Source organism: Oxyura jamaicensis, unplaced genomic scaffold (assembly GCF_011077185.1).
Source record: "Oxyura jamaicensis isolate SHBP4307 breed ruddy duck unplaced genomic scaffold, BPBGC_Ojam_1.0 oxyUn_random_OJ200, whole genome shotgun sequence".
NCBI classification, from domain to species: domain Eukaryota; kingdom Metazoa; phylum Chordata; class Aves; order Anseriformes; family Anatidae; genus Oxyura; species Oxyura jamaicensis.
Genome location: NW_023305706.1, coordinates 48570 through 58279, shown reverse-complemented (window position 1 = coordinate 58279; position 9710 = coordinate 48570). Strand labels below are relative to the sequence as shown.

Genomic DNA, 9710 nt, shown 5'->3' with positions numbered 1-9710 from the left:
GCAGAGATCTTGGGTTTTTCGACCATGGGGCAGTTTATTCAGCACCTGGTCTGATGGCTGTAGACGGGTCCCTATCCTTTAGGGGAAAAAGGATCCTTGGCCAGGAGCTGGCGGGGCTCATTGATAGGGCTTTAAACTAGGTAAGAAGGGGGATGGGGGTGAAGCAAGAATTGTTGGAGCTGTGCCAGGGGGAACAATAGCAAGGCCGGGGAATAAGGTAATGGCCCAGCTGAAGTGCATCTACACCAATGCACGCAGCATGGGTAACAAACAGGAGGAGCTGGAAGCCATCGTGCAGCGGGCAGGCTACAACTTGGTTGCCATCACGGAAACGTGGTGGGACCAGTCTCATGACTGGAGTGCTGCAATGCCTGGCTATAGGCTCTTCAGAAGGGACAGACAGCACAGAAGGGGTGGCGGTGTGGCTCTCTATATTAGAGAGTCTTTCGATGTTGTAGAACTCGAGGCTAGGAATGACAAGATCGAGTCCCTTTGGGTTAGGATCGGCAGGGACAACAAGGCTAGCGTCCTGGTCGGGGTCTGTTACAGACCGCCAAACCAGGATGAGGAGACGGATGAGGAGTTCTACAGGCAGCTGACAGAAGTTGCGAAATCTTCAGCGCTTGTACTCGTGGGGGACTTCAACTTCCCTGACATATCCTGGAAGCACAACACAGCCCAGAGAAAGGAGGTTTCTGGAGAAAGTGGAAGATAGCTTCCTGACGCAGCTGATTAGTGAGCCTACCAGGGGTGGTGCCCCGCTAGACCTTCTCTTCACAAACAGAGAAGGACTGGTGGAGGATGTGATTGTCGGGAGCTGTCTTGGGCAGAGTGACCACGAAATGGTGGAGTTCACTATTCTTGGCGAGGCCAGGAAGGGAACCAGTAAAACCACTGTACTGGACTTTCGGAGAGCTGACTTTGGGCTGCTGAGGACACTGGTTGGTAGAGTCCCTTGGGAGGCGGTTCTGAAGGGCAGAGGGGTCCAGGAAGGCTGGGCGCTCTTCAAGAGGCAAATCCTAATGGCGCAGGAGCGGTCTGTTCCCATGTGCCCAAAGATGAGCCAGCGGGGAAGAAGACCAGCCTGGCTGAACAGAGAACTGTGGCTTGAGCTTAGGAGAAAAAAGAGGGTTTATAATCTTTGGAAAAGTGGGCAGGCCACTAGGGAGGACTATAAGGATGTAGCGAGGCTGTGCAGGGACAAAATTAGGAAGGCCAAAGCTCATCTGGAGCTCAATCTGGCTACTGCCATTAAAGATAACAAAAAACGCTTTTATAAATACATCAACACAAAAAAGAGGACAAAGGAGAATCTCCGTCCTTTACTGGATGCAGGGGGAAACTTAGTTACAAGAGATGAGGAAAAGGCGGAGGTGCTCAATGCCTTCTTTGCCTCAGTCTTTAGCGGCAATACCGGTTGTTCTCTGGATTCCCAGTACCCTGAGCTGGTGGAAGGGGATGGGGAGCAGGATGTGGCCCTCACCATCCACGAAGAACTGGTTGGTGACCTGCTACGGCACTTGGATGTGCACAAGTCGATGGGGCCGGATGGGATCCACCCAAGGGTACTGAGAGAACTGGCAGAGGAGCTGGCCAAGCCACTATCCATCATTTATCAGCAGTCCTGGCTATCGGGGGAGGTCCCAGCTGACTGGCAGCTGGCGAATGTGACGCCCATGTACAAGAAGGGCCGGAGGGCTGACCCGGGGAACTACAGGCCTGTCAGTTTGACCTCAGTACCAGGGAAGCTCATGGAGCAGATCCTCTTGGGAGTCATCATGCGGCACTTGAAGGGCAAGCAGGCGATCGGGCCCAGTCAGCATGGGTTTGTGGAAGGCAGGTCCTGCTTGACGAACCTGATCTCCTTCTATGACAAAGTGTCGCGCTGGGTGGACGAGGGAAAGGCTGTGGATGTGGTCTACCTTGACTTCAGCAAGGCTTTTGACACCGTCTCCCACAGCATTCTCCTCAAGAAACTGGCTGCTCTTGGCTTGGACTGGCGCACGCTTCGTTGGGTTAGAAACTGGCTGGATAGCCGGGCCCAAAGAGTTGTGGTAAATGGAGTCAAGTCCAGTTGGAGGCCAGTCACTAGTGGCGTCCCCCAGGGCTCGGTGCTGGGGCCGGTCCTCTTTAACATCTTCATCAATGATCTGGACGAGGGCATTGAGTGCACCCTCAGTAAGTTTGCAGATGACACCAAGTTAGGTGCGTGTGTCGATCTGCTCGAGGGTAGGAAGGCTCTGCAGGAGGATCTGGATAGGCTGGACCGATGGGCCAAGGCCAGTGGTATGAAGTTCAACAAGGCCAAGTGCTGGGTCCTGCACCTGTAGCACAACAACCCCAAACAGCGCTACAGGCTGGGAGATGTGTGGTTAGAAAGCTGCCTGGCAGAGAAGGACCTGGGAGTATTCTTTGACAGTCGGCTGAATATGAGCCAGCAGTGTGCTCAGGTGGCCAAGAAGGCCAACGGCATCCTGGCTTGTATCAGAAATAGTGTGACCAGCAGGGCTAGGGAGGTGATTGTCCCCCTGTACTCGGCTCTGGTGAGGCCGCACCTCGAGTACTGTGTTCAGTTTTGGGCCCCTCGCTACAAGAAGGACTTCGAGGTGCTTGAGCGGGTCCAAAGAAGGGCGACGAAGCTGGTGAGGGGCCTGGAGAACAAGTCCTACGAGGAGCGGCTGAAGGAGCTGGGCTTATTCAGCCTGGAGAAGAGGAGGCTCAGGGGCCACCTTATCGCTCTCTACAGATACCTTAAAGGAGGCTGTAGAGAGGTGGGGGTTGGCCTGTTCTCCCACGTGCCTGGTGACAGGACGAGGGGGAATGGGCTAAAGTTGCGCCAGGGGAGTTTTAGGTTAGATGTTAGGAAGAGCTTCTTTACTGAAAGGGTTGTGAGGCATTGGAACAGGCTGCCCAGGGAGGTGGTGGAGTCACCATCCCTGGAAGTCTTCAAAAGACGTTTAGATGTAGAGCTTAGGGATATGGTTTAGTGGGGACTGTTAGTGTTAGGTTAGAGGTTGGACTCGATGATCTTGAGGTCTCTTCCAACCTAGAAATTCTGTGATTCTGTGAGTTTTTTTAGGAAAATGCCCGCTGGCAGGACAGAGCGAGAGGCTGAAAAGTCCTTGGCTTAGTGTAAGCACTGCTCTGCAGCAATTAAAACATCAGCATGTTATCAGCACTCTTCTCATCCTAATCCAAAACATAGCACCCTACCAGTTACTAGGAGGAAAAATAACTGTCCTAACTGAAACCAGGACAACATACCATTTTAATGAATAAGGGTCTAAAATATAAAATAACCATTAAACAGCATGTTAGAGCTGTCAGGTTTTCAGTAAGCAAAATAACTGAGAGGGTTTCATACCAATCATCACCTTTTCCAGTTCAGTTTTGGAACACCACAAATGAGGGAGAAGACCTTTGCACAAAAGGAGATGAAAAAGCACAGGAGGGAAATGAGCCAGCATTTAATAGGGACAAAGACAAGAACTACAGTACTACAGCTTCTCCTCCCTGCTCAGTACTCCATATTTTCAACCACACTTTACTGCAGTTTAGCATTCAGTTTATGCTGAAATTTTGGAGTATTTTAATTTCACTAAATAAAATAGCCCTTATAGCCAGCTTTACCATAGCTAAACAAAATCAGAGATGAGAATTTAAACAGGGCTTGGATAACCATCACATCATCAAGGGTATCCAGAAAGTTATTACAAGCTTGTGCAACTCATTAATAAATACAGACAAAAGAATCAGGCAGAGTGACTGTCAATTTCAGCTACAGTGGAAAACCTGTAACATTTCTACTGCTGCATTAATACCTAACAGACCTGCTATGTCTTTTAAGTTTCTGGGCTACTGAGTCACACAGGCTATTTGGCTAAGAGATATAGTAAACCAAAGAACCAACAAAAGGTTTGTATACTCCTCCTTGAGATACAAGTTTAGACTACAGTTGATTATCTAGCATTACCTATGTGCATAAAGCAAAGACTAATGTAATGTTGCATAGCAGCAGAGGTGCCCTTTTTCTTCTGATTTTCAATCTCGACTTTCTCTACAAGACTCATTGCTCAAGGACACATTTATGGCTTGCGTATAAAGTTGAGCAATAATTTTGTATCAGTTTAATATCATTAATTTTTTAAATTTATAACCATTTGTTTCCTGACTAATTTTCTGTTATTGCTATGACACTAAAGGATGAATAACAGCGTTTTAGAATCCATTATGTGATACATGATTAAGTCCCAAATAGGATTTTTGTGATTTATTAAGCGAATAGAGGCAAGCAAACAGCGCTGGGTGCACCGGGAGTCTCTGCTCTACCAGGACGCAAACCTGTTACATCAGGTGGCTGATTTTTATGCTCCTAGACTAATACATATTCATCACTATTCCTAGAAAAGGCAGGGTTATTATAATTAGTTCCCGGAATCCAAACCCTCTCTGGACGCATGCGTATCAGTCTCTGGTGGTCTTTCTGGGGGTCTCTTGTGCTGAAGGCTCGTAGTCTTCCTCCCAGGCTTTGTCCTTCGGTCGTCCTTCAACTCCCCCTTTCTCCTTATTTGGTGGATCTCTGCTGGATATCAGAGGCTTGGGCAGCGTCCCATGCAAAAGTCTGCAGTTTCCTAAAAAAAACTCCTTGGTCCTCTTATCTCCCAGACTAGAGTCTCAATGTTCACCCTTCAAACCCTCTATTTACACAAATTGCTGGATCGTTCCTTTGCATGATACAAGAACTATGTACACTAATCACTCTGTTTTTCTTAAATAGGAGTTTATATTTCATCATGCGGCCCTAGCATTGTTCCATACTGACACGAATCAAATAAACACATTTCACAATTAAAACATCCTGAAAGATGGGATTAGAAATTAGAGAGTGACTGATTAAGAATAAATATATAGACAACACTCATTGTTTAATATGTGCTACATTTACGATGTACTGGGCCTATGCTGAGCTTAGGCCTCTTTATGAGCCCCTGGGGCTCCAAGAACCAGATCAACCTAACCTTATTGTTCGGACTGTGAGCAAGAGCTCAAAGATAAGGAGGACTGTTTACAAAGGATAAGATAAACATGCAAGGCCTCAAGATAACAGGAGCCCCTCAGACCCCAAGAACTGGACCAAACCAACCTTATGGCTCAGGTTGTGACCAAGGGCTCAGGGAGCATGCGCAGGGAGATGAGGTTAAAAGTTCTATGATTACCTTGCAGTGAAGCGGGCAACTGGCCAATCTGAAATAGCGTATTTCTACAAACCATTGAAATATAAATATGGGAAACAGTGGGGCATTCACAAATTCCTATACATGCCCAACTCCTGGAGTCACTCCTAGGGAGAGATTTATTGGAAAGATTACAAGCAACGATTTCATTTAAAAATGGGGAGATTATTCTGGAGGTAAATGATCAAAGATATGTGGAAGTGGTGAGTTTGATATTGACAGCTATTGAGACCAAAGAGGAAATTAGTGAGGAAATCCTAAGTCAAGTGTTTTCTGGAGTATGATCTTCTAATGTACCAGGGAAGGCGAAAAATGCACTTCCAATACAAATTAAACTTAAGGAAGGAAAACAGCCAGTCAGAATTAAACAGTACCCCTTGAAAAGGAAGACAGAAAAGGAATTAGCCTGATAATTGATTAAAATGCTTAACACCAGAACTAACTTGGTTTACCATTTTAGACCTGAAGGATGCCTTCTTTTGCCTCCCTCTCCATGAAGGCAGCCAGAAAATCTTTGCATTTGATTGGACAAGCCCTAAGAGTGGGCGCAAAACCAAGCTCACATGGACAAGGTTGCCTCAGGAATTTAAGAACTCACCCACCTTTTTCGGAGAACTATTTGCCAAGGACTTGGAGACCTGGAAAGCCCCATCAGGAGAAGGAAGGCTGTTGCAGTATGTAGATGACCTCCTCAGAGCCACCCAGACAGAAGCAGCATGTGTGGCCTGGACGGGGATTGCCCTGGGAATACTAGCACAGGACCTGGGCCCATATCGAAGGACAGTTGCTTATTTTGCTAAGCAGCTGGATGCTGCTGCCAAGGGATGGCCGGGATGCCTCAGAGCTGTTGCAGCAGTGGTGCTAAATATCCAGGAGGCACGCAAGTTCACCTTGGGCCAGAAAATAACTGTGCTAGTGTCTCACACAGTGTCTGCGGTGCTGGAAGTGAAAGGTGGTCACTGGCTTTCCCTACAAAGGTTCTTGAAATACCAAGAAGGCACACCAGAAGGTGAGCTCAGAATTGGCGGAAGGGCATGATCTGGAGGACAGAGAGGCAAAAGAAGCAGCAGAAAATGAGGTAGCAACTGAGGGAGCCCTGGCTCCAGACAGGCAGATTCAACTCTGAGGAAGACGTCTTACTTCATCCCGACGACCACCTGACGACCACCCAAGAATACTACGCAAGTGCAGAAGGACTGATAAGATAATTAGCATACGAAGCAGGGCTAGGTGGAGCTAGGAAATGAATATGTATAGGAGTGTTGCGAAACTTAATGCATATATAATATTTTAGGGGATAAAAGAGAATGCACGCAAGCGAATTGTGGTGCACGACTTTGGTGGGACTACCCCCCGTGCTGCCCAGCACTGAATAAACATGCCTACTTTACAATCTTATTGTGGAGTCAGTTTTCAGTGAGTCAATCCCAGCAGGAAAAAAAAAAGGCATTCATGAAAAGCACTAAACAAATCTTGAAACCTATGTGATTAACTGACATTTACTTTTTTGATCACTGCTTATAGAGAAACATGTCACTATTAGCAGTGTTCAGCATTTCCAGAAGAGGTTTGGGGCTTATTTAAATGTTCCAGCATTTCAGGAAGAGTTGGGGCTTATTTAAAAGTCAAAGCTTCATTTCCTTGTCAAAACCTTTCAGAACACAGCATGTACTCTAGGAAAACAACTACCTAAGTATATCTGCAGGATCAGCAGCAAAGCCACACATCTGCTCTCCTCCGGAGTTCAGAAGTAGGTCAAACTTTTTTACTGTAGAGCCTTCTAATATAGCCAGTATTTTTAACCTTCATTTGCTGAATGCTTTTCCTTAGACAAATTCAATCCTGAAGTAGCACCTTTAGCCTAAAAATGCTGGCAGACATTTTAGAGTAAGACCTTGAATCTGTTTTCCTTTGAGCATACCTATCACGCTTCCACAGCCAGACGAGGCACTGTGAACTGCAAAGCCACAAGAAAATTAGTCTCTGTAATAAATGATATAAATAAAAATTAAATAAATAAAAAAAAAAAAAGATGAACTGCTGCAGATGTATTTTGGAAATCTCTTTGGAAATCAAAAACAAATTGATAATATAGCTTTACTAGGTGTTGAGTGTTCTGGTATGGTATTGTGTTAAGCTTTGTCCAGTGTTCAAAATTCTTTTTTGCTATGACCTACATGGCTGGGGACTGGGTGCGTGCCATTGGTGGAGCAGAGACTCCCTGGCCGCCCAGCGCTGTTTTGCTTGTTGGCTGCTTACTTAATAAAATAATTTGCATTACTGGACATGACTCTCTCTGTCAATTGAGAGCTAATTTATAACAGTCTCCCAGATGGGATTTATCCTAAACAATGAGGAACAGGAGTTGTCAGTCATCCAGAATCAGAGGTGCCAGGGAATGCTGTTTTTCCAGCCCATCAACTAAATCATCATACAACAGCTCATACAACGGTACAGACAAGAGCAGTTATTCTTTGCCTAGCTTAATTTGAAATGAAAAGTCATTGATGTGTCCTGTTTTGAATTTCTCTGAATGTTGTAAGGATAGTTGTAAGGCTTACTACTTGCACTGCAGCCAGTGGTTTTACTAGTTCTCCAGAACAGCTTTTCAATGACTGCAGCAGGATCTTCAGTGTCACCTGCCCTTAAGAAGGCTAAAATGGTCACTGACCTCTACAGTACTCTTCCCAAATGAGCCTTGTCTAGAGGTATCACAGGTAGCTGCAGACCTCTGTTGTTTCTAAATGCAGAAGCAGGAAACAAACAAACTTGCAAAAATATATAGATGTGCAACATATATATCTACAACAAGGAGAGCAGTATCTCCCAGCAACTGCAGCACACTATGCTGCCTGCCACTATAATACTACAGATCATACACCTCTGTGAACAACTTAAATGGTTAAGGCATGGCTTGTTTAAAAGCTCTTGCTAAAACGTCATTTCCTTACATTCACTGCCACAGGGTCAGTTTGACCAGTTGAACATTGGTGGATGGCAGCAAATGTATGCTCTGATTAGAATAAACCATAGGATTCAATGAGATGATATGCTTGAATGAGTGCACATGTAAGCTTGGATGGCTATTGATTTCACTCTGTGAAAACAAGCTGCAATGCATATCCTGCCAACACAGCTCTTTAAGCAAGAGCTCTACCCCAGCTGTCTTGGATCCACAGCCTGCCCCAGCCTGTGAACTCAGTACCACCACCTCTGCCAGAACTGTACCACCACTGCTGCTGAAATCCTAGCAATAGGTTTTGATAGCTCTATCTCAATGGCAGTTTAATTGCCAGTGATGCAGTATGGCATCCTAAACACAAGGTAAAAATCAATGTGGGTGTATGGGGCTGGCTGAGGAACAGGGGCAAGGCAGAGAGAAGAGTTTTTTTTTTAAAAAAAAAAAAAAAAAAAAAAAAAAAAACATTTTTAGCTGACAAAGCTCCTCACCAGTGTTATGGAAAGCACTGTAATCTCAGCTTTAAAGCCAGTTCATGCGGAGGAATGTATAAATCTGCCTGATACATCAGTGTAGTCTGAGCTCCTAAAAAGAGAACTAGTGGACATCAGCTACAAAAACTCTCAGTGAGCCTTTGGTGCTTTTAAAACAGAATTAATTATGAAGACACTAACAGAAACTTGCCTCACACATTCTGCAGAAATAAACTTATTTTAAAATTAGTGGGAAAGAAGGGTCAACACAACACATTGATTTGGTCTCAAACGACACCCTATACTGTGTATAAAACATTGTCAGCTTTTTAGTCTTTAAAAAGCTGCTTATGCATCAACAACAAAACTGTAGGATTTTTTTCCTGCGTGCACACACACATTCCAGATTTTATTTAGGGTTCCTTTATAATCTCCTGGACTAGATGCTGTCTTGTTCCTTTCTTTCTTATCTGCTGGCATATGAAGGACAATCTAGCTCTGGTTGTTTTTGCTGACATGACTGTGAATCAGCGCAGTTATTTCTTTCCTTGTTGCATCAACTCACAACCCAGAGACAAGGAACAAGTTTACCCCTTCTGAAACAAACAAACAAAACAACAACAACAACAAAAAAACACAGCCATGGTAGGCAGGGATTTTACAGAGCAAAAGACATGCAAGACAGAACTATGATGTGTGTCTATAAGGGCCTAACTGTGAAAAGAGCAACACCACAGACTCCAGGAAACAGAATAAAAGTATATGCTTTATCCTTCCTTCTCTGCATTCTCAGAAAGATTATCAGTCAAAGATAACAGAAGAGGCATAACTGGTTGATTCAGGAGCAGTTAGATTATATTCTCTGAGAATTATACTGAACAAACCAGCTCTCTACCAGATTTGCAAGCTCCCTGAAAAAAAGGTATAGGGCAGTATTTACAGTAACTGATATTAACCAAGACAGTCAAATATTCTCCCGAAGGATTTCAATACCTTTCTCATCCTCATTTGCACTGCTGTCTGCTCCAAATCAGAGTTGCGCTT

At 45.0% G+C, this 9710-nt stretch overlaps 1 long non-coding RNA gene across 1 annotated transcript in view; it reads right to left on the bottom strand.

Moving 5' to 3' along the window:
• Positions 1 to 6742, bottom strand: part of LOC118158814 — a 23533-nt gene extending 16791 nt beyond the window's left edge. Inside the window, exons 1-2 of the long non-coding RNA XR_004746901.1 lie at positions 6732 to 6742; positions 4914 to 4917 (exon numbers count right to left, since the gene is read on the bottom strand). This is a non-coding gene — a long non-coding RNA (uncharacterized LOC118158814). The remainder of the gene's footprint in view (positions 1 to 4913; positions 4918 to 6731) is intronic.
• Between the last annotated feature and the right edge of the window lie 2968 nt (positions 6743 to 9710).